This window comes from Schistocerca serialis, chromosome 4 (assembly GCF_023864345.2).
Source record: "Schistocerca serialis cubense isolate TAMUIC-IGC-003099 chromosome 4, iqSchSeri2.2, whole genome shotgun sequence".
In the NCBI taxonomy this organism is placed as follows: domain Eukaryota; kingdom Metazoa; phylum Arthropoda; class Insecta; order Orthoptera; family Acrididae; genus Schistocerca; species Schistocerca serialis.
Window position 1 is genome coordinate 173,502,339 of NC_064641.1, and position 15,441 is coordinate 173,517,779.

The 15,441-nt window shown below is 42.7% G+C and overlaps 1 long non-coding RNA gene across 1 annotated transcript in view; it reads right to left on the reverse strand.

Moving 5' to 3' along the window:
• Positions 1-15,441, reverse strand: part of LOC126473143 (uncharacterized) — a 1,059,929-nt gene that overhangs the window by 308,258 nt on the left and 736,230 nt on the right. The window contains exon 3 of the long non-coding RNA XR_007586417.1: positions 1,207-1,256. This is a non-coding gene — a long non-coding RNA (uncharacterized LOC126473143). The remainder of the gene's footprint in view (positions 1-1,206; positions 1,257-15,441) is intronic.

A 15,441-nucleotide genomic window follows, 5' to 3' on the forward strand; every position in this document is an offset into this window, starting at 1 on the left:
GTACTGCCAAACCGAAGTTCATTTTCCTACATATTTAAATATTTTTAACGCTTCTTAATTGAGAATAGCTGTTTAATAAGCTAAGTTTAGTGTGTATTTATTTCTAATTCTTGACGATGTTCTTTTAACTAAGAAATTTTAAATTGTAATTCGACTTATAACTCATTGGTTAATAATGACATCATGCAGTCAGAAGTGTGTGGAGCCTCCATTATATATAGTAAGACGTGCACTGGTTTCGCCAGTAGTGATTCTCCAACAGAAAGAAGTTCCTACTCAATGGTAATTCAACGTTTTGTAGCTTTATAACTTTATGTAATTTGCTTAGTATGTAGCCCTCTAATTAGAGCTTTTTATACAACTTATAGGTCTGAAGATGACCACAGTAGTGGTCGAAACAGGTCACCTTGTTATATAAATCGTGATCAAGACTGTTTTTAATAGTAATTATTTATAAGACACTGATCACTGCTGTTCCCGTAATGCATTCAAAAGTAACTTTCTAAATAACCTCTGAATGTCTTTTTCTCAAAAACCGTGCCTAGAGAGCCGTAACTGAGAGGTTATGGCTTTTCTGAACAGGATAACACTGAGTTTAAAAAGAACGACTTGTATTTATGAGTAATTGCTAAATATGCCAGAACATAGACGAAACATTCTTTCTTGTGTGCTGGAAGAGTGAAGTTGTAATGTTGACGCCAGGTGTAATTTGTCTCGTATTATGTGATTGTGTCTAAATAAAAATATGTGTAAAGTACAGATTAAGAGGAGTGCGAATTTTTCGCAGGTAATTATTTCCCTACTCTGTCGACAGTTTTGTTAACATGTACGGTAATTTCAGACCAAAGTTTCTTGCCTCAAATAAGCACTTTTCCTTTTTTTTTTATCAAAAGCTTTGTTACCACATTCAGTAATTTCTAGGCCAAGGTCTCTTCCCTCAGATTAGTACATTTTCCTTTTTCATCATCCTTGTAATTCTGTGCGATCATCACGGATAGATCCTGAATCGTGAAGGAGGATACATATTACGGAAAATGAAGTTGTCCAGTGGTATAACACAAATGTTCATACGTGAAGACAATCATTGATGATGACGTCTTTATGGTTGTTGTACGCGAACTACTGTTCCAACTAGCGCAGAACGATTGCCAAGTACACGGAAGCCATGGAAAACGTAGCACTGTTGTTTCACTGCGCAGTACTCACCCGCGTTCCGCACAGCTCACAGCAGCGGCATCAGGTGTTCACTCTGCGACCTGTAACAGAAGAATGAGTCAGTAGAGAATAACTCCGTCCAGTAAACCAGCATTGTCGCTACTGAAGAGCGAATATGAAGCAAAACATAAAAACAGAGACAATTTGAAATTAAATGGAATTTACTCGCCTTGGGATGGTCGCTTTGCAATTCTTTTGTTAAATTGTAAACATTTAAAAAAAATTTTAAAAATATTTTCGGCCATGCAGTTATATCCCATGACAGACCTATGGTACCCATAACATACAAAGATAAAGCGTAATATCGTGATAGGAATACGTCATCCAAAACGCAATGCAAAAATTGACAGGCAAATTCCTAAAATGACTGTTCCTGTGGTTAGTGATGTACGAGGGCCACTCAATAAGTACTTCGACACATCTTTTTCTTGACCAGTTTCGGTTGCAAAAATGTGGAATTTGTTGTGGGATATTTCAGAATAATCCCGCTTCAGCCTCTATAGTTTCACAAAGTTCCGATATGTGGCGGCGCTATAGCCTTCAAAATGGTGTCTGTGAAGGATGTCCGTTACAAGCAGAGAGCTGTCATTGTGTTTCTTTTGGCGGGAAACCAGAGCATCGCAGATATTCATAGGCACTCGCAGAATATTTACAGAGACCTGGCAGTGATCAAACGCGCTGTGAGTCGTTGTTCGAGGCGTCTCATTATCGCAACTAGATCGCTCAAACCTATCTGATCTCCCTCTTACCGACCGACCACACACGGCTGTGACTCCTGCAGTGTTGGAAAGGCCGACACTCTTATTAGAGGTGATGTACCGATTACAATCAAACGTCTCTCAGCTGAACTGGACTATATTGTTCTTTCTCTTCCGCCCTACAGTCGGGATCTAGCACATTCCGATTTCGCTCTTTTGACCCAATGAAGGATACTCTCCGCGGGAAGCGCTACGTGGATGATGGAGAGGTTATTGACACAACAAGACGTGGGCTCCAGTAGAGTGGTACCACGAGGGCATGTATGCATGTATGTACAGGGTGATCAAAAAGTCAGTATAAATTAGAAAACTTAATAAACCACGCAATAATGTAGATAGAGAGGTAAAAATTGACACACATTGACAATGACATGGGGTTTTAATAGAACAAAAAAAAGTATTGCTAGACGCGTGAAAGATCTCTTGCGCGCGTCTATTGGTGATGATCGTGTGCTCAGCCGCCATTTTCGTCATGCTTGGACTCCCAGATCCCCAGACCTCAGTCCGTGCGGTTATTGGCTTTGGGGTTACCTGAAGTCGCAAGTGTATCGTGATCGACCGACATCTCTACGGATACTGATAGACAACATCCGACGCCAATGCCTAACCATAACTCCGGACATGGTTTACAGTGCTATTCACAACATTATTCCTCGACTACAGCTATTGTTGAGGAATGATGGTGGACATATTGAGCATTTCCTGTAAAGAACGTCATCTTTGTTTTGTCTTACTTTGTTATGTTAATTATTGCTATTCTCATCAGATGAAGCGTCATCTGTCGGACATTTTTTGAACTTCGTATTTTTTTGGTTCTAATAAAACCCCATGTCATTTCAAGCATGTGTTTTAATTTGTACCTCTCCATCTACATTATTCCGTGATTTATTCAGTTTTCAAATTTATACTGACGTTTTGATCACCCTGTATGTTAACCTGGGACCTAGAAACGATGGGGAGGCTCCTTCCCCACCGCAGCCGCAGTGGTCCACAACCCCACGACGACTGCCACAGTCCACCCATCCGCTGCCACACACCGAACCCAGGGTTATTGTGCGGCTCGGCCTCCAGTGGACCCCCCCCCCCCCCCCCCCCCCCCCCCCCAGGGAATGTCTCACACCAGACGAGTGTAACCCCTATGTTTCTGTGGTAGAGTAATGGTGATGAACTCGTACGTTTAGAACTTGTTTGCGCAGCAATCACCGACATAGTGCAGCTGAGGCGGAATAAGGGGAACCAACCCGCATTCGCCGAGGCAGATGGAAAACCGACAAAAAACTATCCACAGACTGGGCGGCTCACCGGACCTCGACACAAGTCCGCCGGGCGGATTCGTGCCGCGGACCAGACGCTCCTTCCCGCTCCGGAAAGCCGTGCCTTAGACCACTCGGCTAACCAGACGCGCTTCCATGAGGGCATACAGGTCCTTCCAGAAAGGTGGCGTAGGGCTGTCGCAATGAACTGACATTATATTGAAAAATATGGTTTTGTACCCAAAACAGTGGGGAATAAAATGGTGTATTGGAATCCTGAATAAACCCAAACTGATTTCGGAAATGAATGTGCTGCATTGTCTAATGAACGCCCCCATTTTATTAGAACATTTAGTCTTCAGCCACAACATTCCTATTTTCCAATATATTTTTCACTTGCTATCTGGGAAGACGCACTGTGGGGTTAAGAACCACCAGCCACCATTCTATGAAAACGGGTAGGGTGAAAAAGAAGTATAACGCAATGCTCGCAAAACCCACACTACATTCAGTTTGAAACCCTTACTACACTTTTTGTGGTAGAGACACCTCACAAAATTACGAAAGGGAAAACGTTTATTGTCTATTACATATTCGGTGTTCATGCAGTAAAAGTGTCACATCTGGCATGACGTCCTAATCTACTTCTTCCTTACTTTAACTCTATTTGCAACATATTTTGTAGACGGCATCCACATACACCACTAAATGTGCCTGCAAAATTAAATCATTACACGGGAACTAATCCAGGGGATACAGTATCATAAACAACTAAGATCCAAGAAAAACTGCCGCATCGGGCATGATGTTTTAATTTACTGCTTCGTTACCATTAATTCGATTCGCAACATCTTTCGTAATCAGTATCAGCATACACTTATCAGCCAGAAAGTTATGACCACCAACCTATTATCGACGTAAGCCCGCCCAGGTGACATCAGCGTCACCTAGTCAGACACCCGCACCGTGCATGTAGTAACAGTGAGGGCTGTCTGTGTGCAGAATCGAGAAGGCGCGCGAACTGTCTGAGATTGACCGAGGACAGATTGTGATGGCCCGGAGGCTCGGCACGAGCATTTCAGAAACTGCATCATTTTTCGGCCGTTCTAGGGCGTTCGAGGAGTACTGTGGCGAGTGTCTTCAACACGTGGCGAAACCAAGGTGAAACCTCTGTCTTCAGCGCGTGGCGAAACCAATGTGAAATTACGGCCAGAAGTCGAGGGGTTGGGCAGATTTGTAAAGCAGGACAGGCGACGAATTGTGGCATAACTAACATCAGACTTTAATGCTGGGCAAAGTATTTTTGAACCCACAGTGCACCGAACACTCCTAACGATGGGCCTCCGCAGCCGACGACCAATGCATGTGCCAATAACATCACGACTTCGGTATCTATGTCGGAAAAGGGTACATGACCATCGACACTGGACGTTGGCGTAATGGCAGAGAGTTGCATGGACTAATGAATCCCGACACTTTCTTCATCAAGCAGATGGGAGGGTGTGAATTCGTCGTCTTCCAAGGGGACAACTACTTTATACCTGTACTGCACATAGGAAACAAGCTGGAGGTGACTCCATTATGCTCTGGGGAATATTCGAGTGAGCATTTATGGGTACAGCGGATCTCGTGTAAGACACCATGATGGCCAAGGAGTATCGTACACTGCCAGCCGTTATGGCCGAGCGGCTCTAGGCGCTTCAGTCTGGAACTGCGCAACCCCTACGGTCGCAGTTTCGAATCCTGCCTCGGGCATGGATGCGTGTGATGTCCTCAGGTTAGTTAGGTTTAAGTAGTTCTAAGTTCTAGGGGACTGATGACCTCAGATGTTAAGTCCCATAATGCTCAGAGCCATTTGAACCATTTGAAGCATCGTACACTGGTTGCACACCTCGCACACCTCATCATGATGATCACTTTTCCCGACGGCAGTGGCATTTTTCAACAAGGTAATGCGCAATGCTAGGAGTTTGAGGGAGTGGTTCGAGAAATATAGTCGCGAGCTCCAGTCGATTTGCTTGTTCCCCACCTCCCCAGATCTGAATCCGATAGAACACATCTGAGATGTGACTGAACGGGGCGTCAGAGCTCATCGCCCCCCCCCCCCCCCTCCCAAAAATTTAAGAGTTAGGTGACGTGTGAGCAGATGTGGTGAAAAATCTCTCCAGCGACCTACCAGGGTCTCGTTGCTTCCATGCCACGACGCGCTGCCGTTTTTATTCGCGCCAGAGGTGTGTAAACCGGCTATTATGTACTTAGTCATAGTGTTCTGGCTGATCAGTGTACACTGTACACCTCTGAATATACCTGCAAAGTTGTATCATTGAATGACACATACTCGTAGTTCAGGAAATCTGAGGTCATGAACACAGAGATGGCTGAAAAGCTGCCGCATAGGCCCTGACAAAATCATTTATTACTTCTTTACTGCTAACTCCATTCACAACAAATTTTGCTGGCAGTATCGAACTATAGTACTGTATGTACCTGCAAAATTATATCACTGCAGGAGACATAGTTCAGGAGATACGATTCAATAAACACTTATATACATGGAAAAACTAGGATTTCATAAAACTGGAAACAAATTACCCAGTTTATACTCTTACAGTATTTGATAATAGGAGCTCTTACCGACATGCAAACAACACTGAACATAAATTCATACATTTCTAAACTTTTCTCGTTCATGTGCTCTACGACAAATATTTAAGGGGGTAGGACGTCAAATGGGTCGTCTTGGAGCAGGAGAGACACCACAAGACATTTTAATTTCCACTGTCCACACTTTTACAAATAAATTCGTAACACTTTGTCAGCATGACCAGGAGGAATCAAGGATTCACAATCATAGTAGTGGAAGCTCAAAAAAATAACAAAATAATTTTCTTTTACATGTGAAAGTTCATCATTTTTTCACTTCTATTGGCTGCGTTTGTCGCTATAAGTACACGTTCCTTCATAAATAAGAGAGATTATTCGATGAATTTTGTACAGCATACAAACCATACTTACAGGTGTATGAAACTCTAGAAAGTATTTAATTTATGAACAAATGAATGTGCTGTTACATTTTAAACTTCAAACTCAAATTTTATAGTTAATTATCTCAATTTTTACCACAGCTTTTAATATATTTGAAAATTCTAGAGTTTCATACACCTGTACGTATGGTTTGTATGCTGTGCAAAATTCATCGAAGAATCCGCTTACTTATGAAGAAAAGTGTACCTATAGCAACAGATGCAGCCAATGGTAAGTGAAAAACAAGGTGAAATACAAACGTAAAAAAATAAATCATTTTTTTATATTTTTTAACTTCCACCACTATAAGTGTAAATCCTGAACCTTTTCTGGTCATTCTGACAAAATTTTGTGAATTTATTTTTAAAAGTATAGACAGTGAAAATTAAAAATTCCAGTGGTGTCTCTCCTGCTCCATGTCGTCCCGTTTGACGTCCTACCACTCACTTGTAAAGCAATGAGAAGTTCGAAACTGTTTTGTACAGGAAGTTTACTGGTTACTCAGCATCTGGAAAGAAGCATAAAGAAGCATTATGGGGTTAAGAAACACCTACATAACTACGGAAAAAGAAATTTCACTAAAATTTGTTAGGTACCTGACTTATCACTTGTATAAATGACCTTGTGGATAACCTCGGAAATTCACTGAGGCTTTTTGGGATGATGCTGTAGTATATCGAGAGGTTGTAACAATTGAAAATTCTATTGAAAAGCAGGAGGATCTGCAACGAATTGACGCATGGTGCAGGGAATGGCAATTGAATCTCAATGTAGAGAAATGTAATGTGCTACGAATACATAGAAAGAAAGATCCTTTATCATTTAGCTACAATATAGCAGGTCAGCAACTGGAAGCAGTTAATTCCATAAATTATCTGGGAGTAGACATTAGGAGTGATTTAAAATGGAATGACAGTATAAAATTAATCGTCGGTAAAGCAGGTGGCAGATTGAGATTCATTGGAAGAATCGTGAGGAAATGCATTCCGAAAACAACGGAAGTAGGTTACAGTACACTTGTTTGCCCACTGCTTGAATACTGCTTACCGGTGTGGGATCCGTACCAGATAGGGTTGATAGAAGAGATAGAGAAGATCCAACGGAAAGCAGTGCGCTTCGTTACAGGATCATTTAGTAATCGCGAAAGCGTTACGGACATGATAGATAAACTCCAGTGGACGACACTGCAGGAGAGACGCTCAGTAGCTCGGTACGGGCTTTTGTTAAAGTTTCGAGAACATACCTTCACCGAGGAGTCAAGTAGTATATTGCTCCTTCCTACGTATATCTCGCGAAGAGACCATGAGGATAAAATCAGAGAGATTAGAGCCCACACAGAGGCATACCGACAATCTTTCTTTCCACGAACAACACGAGACTGGAACAGAAGGGAGAACCGATAGAGGTACTCAAGGTACCCTCCGCCACACACCATCAGGTGGCTTGCTGAGTATGGATGTAGATGTACGAGGAGAAGTAGGACTGAGAAAGGAGAGGGGGGGAGGGTGCGAATGACATAGAGTGAGCAGGAGAGGAGGGGCGAGGCGATGGACAGAGAGTCTAGGAGGAGGAGCCCAACAGAGAGAGGGGGAGGCGGAGATTGAGAGGGAGAGGGGCAGGGGGAGATGGACGATGATGATAGTAGCAGGTGGAGGAGAATGACAGAGGGTGTGGAAGTGGACAGACACTGGGAGGATTGGTACGGAAATGCAGAAGGAGAAGTGAGTCAGGGGGAGGGGGAGATGAAAACGAGGTCGAGAAGATGGGCCGAGATTAGAATGGGGGGAGGAGACTCATTGAAGATTCGAATAAATACCTTGACAATTTTGGGTTTCTCTGTTAGTATTATTAGTGGAATACAATTATACCATAATCTAGAAAGCCAAGACGCAATGTCTGTTAATAACAATTCCAACGCTTATACGAGAAACCCAATTCAGGTATTACAAAGAATGGGCGTGGCAACTTGATTATTTTCGCGAGTGGGCCTTTCTCACAATCTGAGCGTCTGCTCTCAGTTCAGTATCCGAAAAATGATCACCATAAAGTACTGTACGTAACGATTCCTGTGCTTATACAGAGTGAACATTGATAAAACCGACAAGCTGAAAGGACGGATTTCTGACTAGAAATGGAGGAGAAAAGGTCCTATGGACATGTATCCGGAAATGCATCGTTGCTACGGTAGATGGCGCTGACGAATGAAAGTTCCTCTGATCAGGTGTCGTGTGCTCCTTGCCTGGTGCAGGCCGTGTGACTGACGTAGCGTACAGTAAGTAGCAGAATGGTCCGTTATTCTTGTGGGGAACAAGCCGAGATGGTGTTTGTGTTCGACCAAGAAGATGAAAACGGTAGAGAGACAGAATCCGTTCCTCTAAAGCTGGTGTACGAACAGTCCACTGCTTACCTGCGCCATCGTCTGTCTAGAAGGATCCATAATCACACAAACGTCCAAAAAGAGCATGAAACTTTGTGTGATGTAGTTGGTGTCTGAGAGTGTACTTGTTTTAGTTTTGCCGTGCTCCATCTGCTTGGCCGTACACAAAACCATATCTGCTTGCCCCCGACATGAATACTGGACCATATTTTTCCTTATAGTACGCTGCGTCAATCACACAGCCTGCAACACACAAGGAACACATGGAACGTCATCAGAGTAACTTTCATTTGTTAGCGACATCTACCGTGGCAACTATGATTTTCCGGACACGTCTTCATAGGACCTTTCTTCCCCGATTTCCAGTCAGGAACTCATTCCTTCAGTTTGTCGGGTTTGTTGATGTTCACCTTGTATATGGGAAAGAACATTTTTTTCTGAAACGATTTATTTAACTATTTTTAGTTGTTATGACAAAATCGGTCTGGGAATTAATATCAAGCAAATGCAGAAGCCGCCGTAACTCAAAAGTATCCTGTAGGATGCTATTTTTGAATTCGTCTTAAGGAGTGCGATGGAGTTCAGAGTATGACGCAAGCAGGGTCAGCCTTGAAGCAGGGAGCTACGAGGGTCGCTTCAAAAGAAATGGTCACTATTTTTGTAAAAATACAGTTCTCATTCTGCATGTGTGAAAGTTTTACAGTGTGTAGATACATCGGTCCCGCTTGTTTTCAAACTTAGTTCAACCTGTTCCCGTGAGTGGCGCGGTCACAGCATGTCTACAAGATGGCTGCTAGATTTGACGTTCGTCAGAAGCAACGTGCTGTCATAGAATTCCTGTGCTGTGAAAACAGGACAGTGGGAAACATCACAAGAGGTTGAAAAAGGTGTATGGAGATGCTGCTGTCGATCGCAATACAGTTAGTCGCTGGGCAAGCAGGTAACGTGATGAAAGCGCGCACGGCAATATTGAGGATTGTCCTCGCAGCGGCAGGCCTCGTACTGCACACACTCCAGACAATGTGCAGAGAGTTAGCGAATTGGTGACTGCTGACAGTCACATCACAGTGAACGAATTGGCAAGCTACTTTGGGATAGGGGAAGGAAGTGTTTGCAGAATACCGAACGTTTGGCGTTAAAAAAGGTTTGTGCCGGGTGGGTTCCCAGGATGTTGACAGTGGCACACAAAGAAACAAGAAAAACGGTATGTAGCGAACTTTGGAGCAGTATGAAAATGATGGAGATGAATTTCTTGGAAGAAGTGAGACGGGTGATGAAACGTGGCTCCATCATTTTTCACCAGGGATGAAGAGGCAATCAATGAAGTGGCATCATGCAAATTCACCGAAGAAAAAAAAATTCAAAACATCACTTTCTGCCGGAAAAGCTGTGGCTACGGTGTTTTTCGCAAGTACAACACCATAAATTCTGAATCATATGTGACGCCACTGAAGAAACTTCAAGCTCGACTGAATCGTGTTCGGCCACATCGGCAAAAACAGGATGTTTTGCTGTTGCACGACAATGCACGGCCACATGTCAGTCAAAAAATCGTGGAAGCGATCACAAAACTCGGATGGACAACACTGAAACACCCGCCTTACAGTCCTGACCTGGCTCCATGTGACTATCATCTCTTAGGGAAACTGAAAGACTCTCTTCGTGGAACAAGGTTTGAAGACGATGACACCATTGTGCACGCTGCCAAACAGTGGCTCCAACAGGTTGGTCCAGAATTTTACCGTGCGGGTATTCAGGCGCTGGTTCCAAGGTGGCGTAACGCAGTTGACCTCAGGCACGAGTAGGCGAACAAATAGATAGCATTCAGCTTTTGTTCTCACAATTAAACTCCAGGATAAGGTCCACATGGATCCAAACAGGATGAATCATCACATTCGCACATTCTTGAAAAAGCTGTTACTAATATAAAAAGAACGGAAAGAGTTAGTATCACCTTATTTACAAGACTGAGATGACACTCAGGAATGTCATATAGACATAGGATTTCGATGAAGAAGATGTACTGGACAACAGATGTGAACCGAAGGAAGGAAGACCGAGTTCAACGTCCCATCGACATGGAGCTCATTACAGACGAATCACAGGCTCGGATTGTGTGAAGGATGGGGAAGCAAATCGGCCGTTCACTTTGAGAGGACCCGTCCCATAATTTTCATGGAGCGATTTACAGAAATCGCGGGAAACCTAACTGTGGATGGCTGGACGCGGTTTGAACCGCCATCCTCCCGCATATGAGTCCAGTGAGGACATGAATGGAGCACTCGATAGAATATTGGGCTAAACGAAAGATGTGCCCCTAAGAGATTCATTCACAAAGAAGGAATAATTTTATATGAACAAAAGGTAATCGCTGCAAATTCACATTCTCGCTTTGCAGAATCACATAAATGAACCCCGTAGTCGTCGATATCTGTGGTATTGAGGACCACCTAAAAACTCTGAACCAAGGAAAGGATCAGAGGGTGAAGGTGAATTAACGGAACGTTTCCTGCAGTTGTCCGCTCCGTACTTGAGTTGTCAGTGCGGATGATTGCCATGCGAGGAGGCGCGGGTTCGGTTCTCGGTACTGCCAGGAAATGTTCCTTGGTGGAAGAACTGGTAAAGGCTGCAGTCAGCCTCATGATACCAGTTGAGAAGCTACTCGACGGATCAGAGCAACCAACTTCAAACTTTGTTCCATCCGGTTAAAATCGTCGGCCACATGTGGAACTTGTAACTCGAAGGAACAAACCAGTATCGTTTTGAGTGCCCAAAATTTGTCGCGATATGGCACACAACGATGGAAATTACTCGAATGATAAGCAGAACGGACATACGCAATATAAAGACCCTAGCGCCATGGTATCAGAATGGAAATCTTTCCCCCAAAGCAAACTGCTAAGCAACAACGTGGATCATGGCGCCCACAATTTTATGACTTTAACTTACAACGCAAAGTGTTTAGATTGCTTACGAACACGAGAAAGTAACTCGTCATCCAAAATACACGATTACGTAAGCGAATTTTCTAACAATTCCAACGCGCAAAATGCATGACATTATTTTGACGTAATACCGTAATGCAGCAAGGAAAAAAAAAGCTGTAACGTGAATCTTAAAGGAGTGTCGTCTTAGCAGTAACTCAGTTGACAGTTTCCTACAGATTTCAGTATTAAAGGCTGAAACTGGAATGTATTGAAACAGGAATGTGTTGTGGTGTATATATAAAATGAGGTTGTTCTGTACGTGATATTATGTGAAAATGTTAAATGCCACACAGATATTTTGGAAAAAAGTAGGTTGTAGTTCCAAGATAAAAAAAACAGACAACGAAGGGGAGAGCTGTGTGCTGACTACATGCCCCTCCGTTCAGCAGCGTCCTATGACGACACTGGCAGAAGGTGACACGGTGGTCAGTCGGATCCTACTGGCCCGTCTAGGACCAGAACGCGGAACTTCAGCTGTAGTTAGCGCATCATTCGCTTGCGTAAGATGGTTAAGCAAATCCGAAGTTACGAACTAGTAATCAGTTAGTACAATTAAATGATTTTTATTAAAATAAATACATAAAATAGGATAGGAGGACTGAAAGAAATGAAGCGTGAATGTGAGTTATAGATCGCAGTTTAAGTCTAGTGGACAGACAGAACAAATGGATACTTCTTCTGATACAAGATCTGAAACTACCAGCAAATATACGTGACTTGCTGAAGGCATCAAATTGATTCACAGCGGTGACAACAGCTCTCCCCACTAACAAGTGGAGGCCACATGCTGTGATCACCGATAGCGATGATCTTCGACATTCTAGTCGGGGCCCACTCGAAAGTAACTCCTGTGAATCGCTTTAGATCAGTATAATTCAGTTTCTCTAAGTATCCGTTTCGTACCAGGTCGGTTGCTAAAAAAAAATAGATAGCAAGGAACTTTTATTTATACCTATCAGGCTGGCAACCCAAAAGTTTTCGTGAAAAAGAAGAATTTTTCATTTCAATCTATTGCCGATACATTTTAGGATCCGCTGAGTCCGTGAACAATTGGTAGAGGGCAGGTTTACAGATCGTAGTCTATTTTTCCGCTTGTCGTATCCAATTACACATTCTGTAGTACTTTCCTCTCCTTCGCAAGAGATTGAAAGATATTGGGAAATTTTTAGATTGTTATTCAGAACAGAATAAATTTTATTACGGAAAAGGAAAGAAAAAGAAAACAATAATATCGGCGTACTTGCTTGCAAACTTTGAAACGTATTTTATCCTCGCTGCATACGTGATTAATTTTGTTTTGTCTTTTGTTTCCTCACAAAAAATGTATCGTTTGTAGCGAATTTAAGACTCTTAAAGGTACCAAAAGCAAAACGAGTGGATTGTATGATGTCACTGACGTAAAGAATGTGCTTTTTAAGATTTACCTACAGGACACATGTTTATCCTTACTAGACTTTACAATATGGAAGGAGAAATTCCTTTGTTTTATTGCTGCAGAAGGTGAGTTCTAAATTTGATGTAGTTTTTACGCTGTTCTTGAGAATGCTTATTACACTTATCTGTAAATGCGCTATTTTCTCCTCTGAGTGGAAGAAACAAACTGGTTATTCAATTGTGACAGTTTGAAGACTCAGATTATTTTAAAAAAGCCGTTGCTGATAAAACTTTTTAACCAATTCCCGATCACATTTTTATACAGGCAGTTTGACATAATATATTTATTCATTTATTGGTAAGTGCTTTTGAAATATCAACGTTTCACTTGAGCAAAATGAGAGCTTGTCAGTTGAGAAAGAGCTATTTTAACACTACGTATTAAAACTCCAAAAATGAAGCTACTGTGATCTGTCTTACGGGTAACAAAATGTTCGTGGAAATAACAAATCCGTACGGAAAAGCGGTGCAGCAACGTTGCCCCTTTCCATTCTAGGTATTAGAATTAACTTTGCAAAATGTTGCTTGCCCGCGGCAGTGCTCTGCATTTCAAGCTTAGCAATATTCCGAGAGAGGAGTGTAAAATATACAAAAGGGCTTTCCAGTTTATTTCCTCCTAACATGCTAGGAAGAACGGGTGGCATTTATTTCCGGTTTAAGGCTTAAAACAAAGATGAAAAAACAGGGTTTGCGAGAGTTATAACAGGAAAGAAGGACACGTACAAACCGAGCCACCACCTCACTCTCCCCACCATATCTTGCACGAGAAAGTACGCGGGAGAACTCCAGTCACTGTTTCCGCTTCCAGATTTTCTGAGCCACTGGGACTTTTTCACAACAAGATATAAACACGTTTAAAATGAGGATTCAGAAGAGGAATTGTCGCAAATAAGAGATCAACCGCTGAAGCGTGTTACAGATAATCGGAGACATTATGATGTTTAGGTGTCAAATGCAGGTACGGCTCTAGGTTAGAGACTACACTACTTCAAAGGCAGTACAGAAGGTTACTACCTGAGCCAGTCTGCGCTTAAACGATCTTGAACGTGACATCATGTGAAACGAATGAAATAACGCATGCGAGTTGCCCAGACTCTGTTAGCAGAGTCCTGTACACAGTAACGTGAGCAACAATTCCGCTCATCAGCAAAAAGTCTGCCTCGTGAGAGAAAATAGCATTTCGTCAGCAACATACGTGCGCGCATACACGCACGCACACACACACACACACACACACACACACACACACACACACACACACACACAAACTTGTTTTATTTATCAAAATGCAGTACGTAATCTTCGCCTACACTGCATACATTGATATCATGTTTAAAGTATCGAAACGAGTTGTATCATCTCTCAGAGATACCCAAAGGGTGCGACTTATAGTTCTGCCCCATCTGAATTCTTCTATGACTGAATAAAACCCACGTACTCTGCTAAAATAACATGCTAAGCAGGCAGTTGATACGAGACATATTCGGAAAGTAAGATCCGATAGGTCAAGAAATGGAAACCACTATGAAAATCTAATAAAGCTTTGCACATATGTGTTCCACAGTGTCTCTAGTATACCTGTCGGTTACATCACTTCGCTTTTTTTACTTCTGAGCGCATGGCGGGGGCATAAAGATGGGTGGAAAATAGGGTCTCCCGCCAAGTATGAGGTCCTGGTGAGAGATTTCGCCTGATGTTATGCAGCCCACATTACAGAATTGTCATACAGTTCCGACTTTGTGACATTTCTCGGTTGCAATCTTCAGGGGCAATGAAAATGCTTTTCGATGGGAAGTGTTCAAATGGTTCAGATGGTTCTGAGCACTATGGGACTTAACACCTGAGGTCATCAGTCCCCTAGAACTTAGAACTACTTAAACCTAACTAACCTAAGGATCACACACATCCATGCTCGAGGCAGGATTCGAACCTGCGACCGTAGCAGTTGCGCGGTACCGGACTGAAGCGCCTAGAACCACTCGGCCACAGCGGCCGGCCGGAAATGTTTGATCACCCACACTGGCTCCCTTTGTGTTTCATCTCTGCTCACATCAACTATTGGCTATGAAGACAACATTTTCTCACAGACAACGAGATATAGATGGGCGTAGGGAATTGGCGGGAAGCACAGGTGGCTTCTTTCTATGACGAGGGTATTGGAAAGTTGGTACAACACTATGACAAATGTCTAAGTCGGAGTGGTAACTATGTAGAGCAGCGGCTGGAAGCTGTAGCTAACTGTTGCAGATAAAATATTTCTAATTTTCAAAGTGGTTTTCATTTCGCCATTGATCGGAACTTACTTTCCGAATAGCCCTAAATTCTACACATTTCATTCTACAGATAAATAAGACAAACCTGAATAAGCACAATTTTGGGGAAACAAGATCATA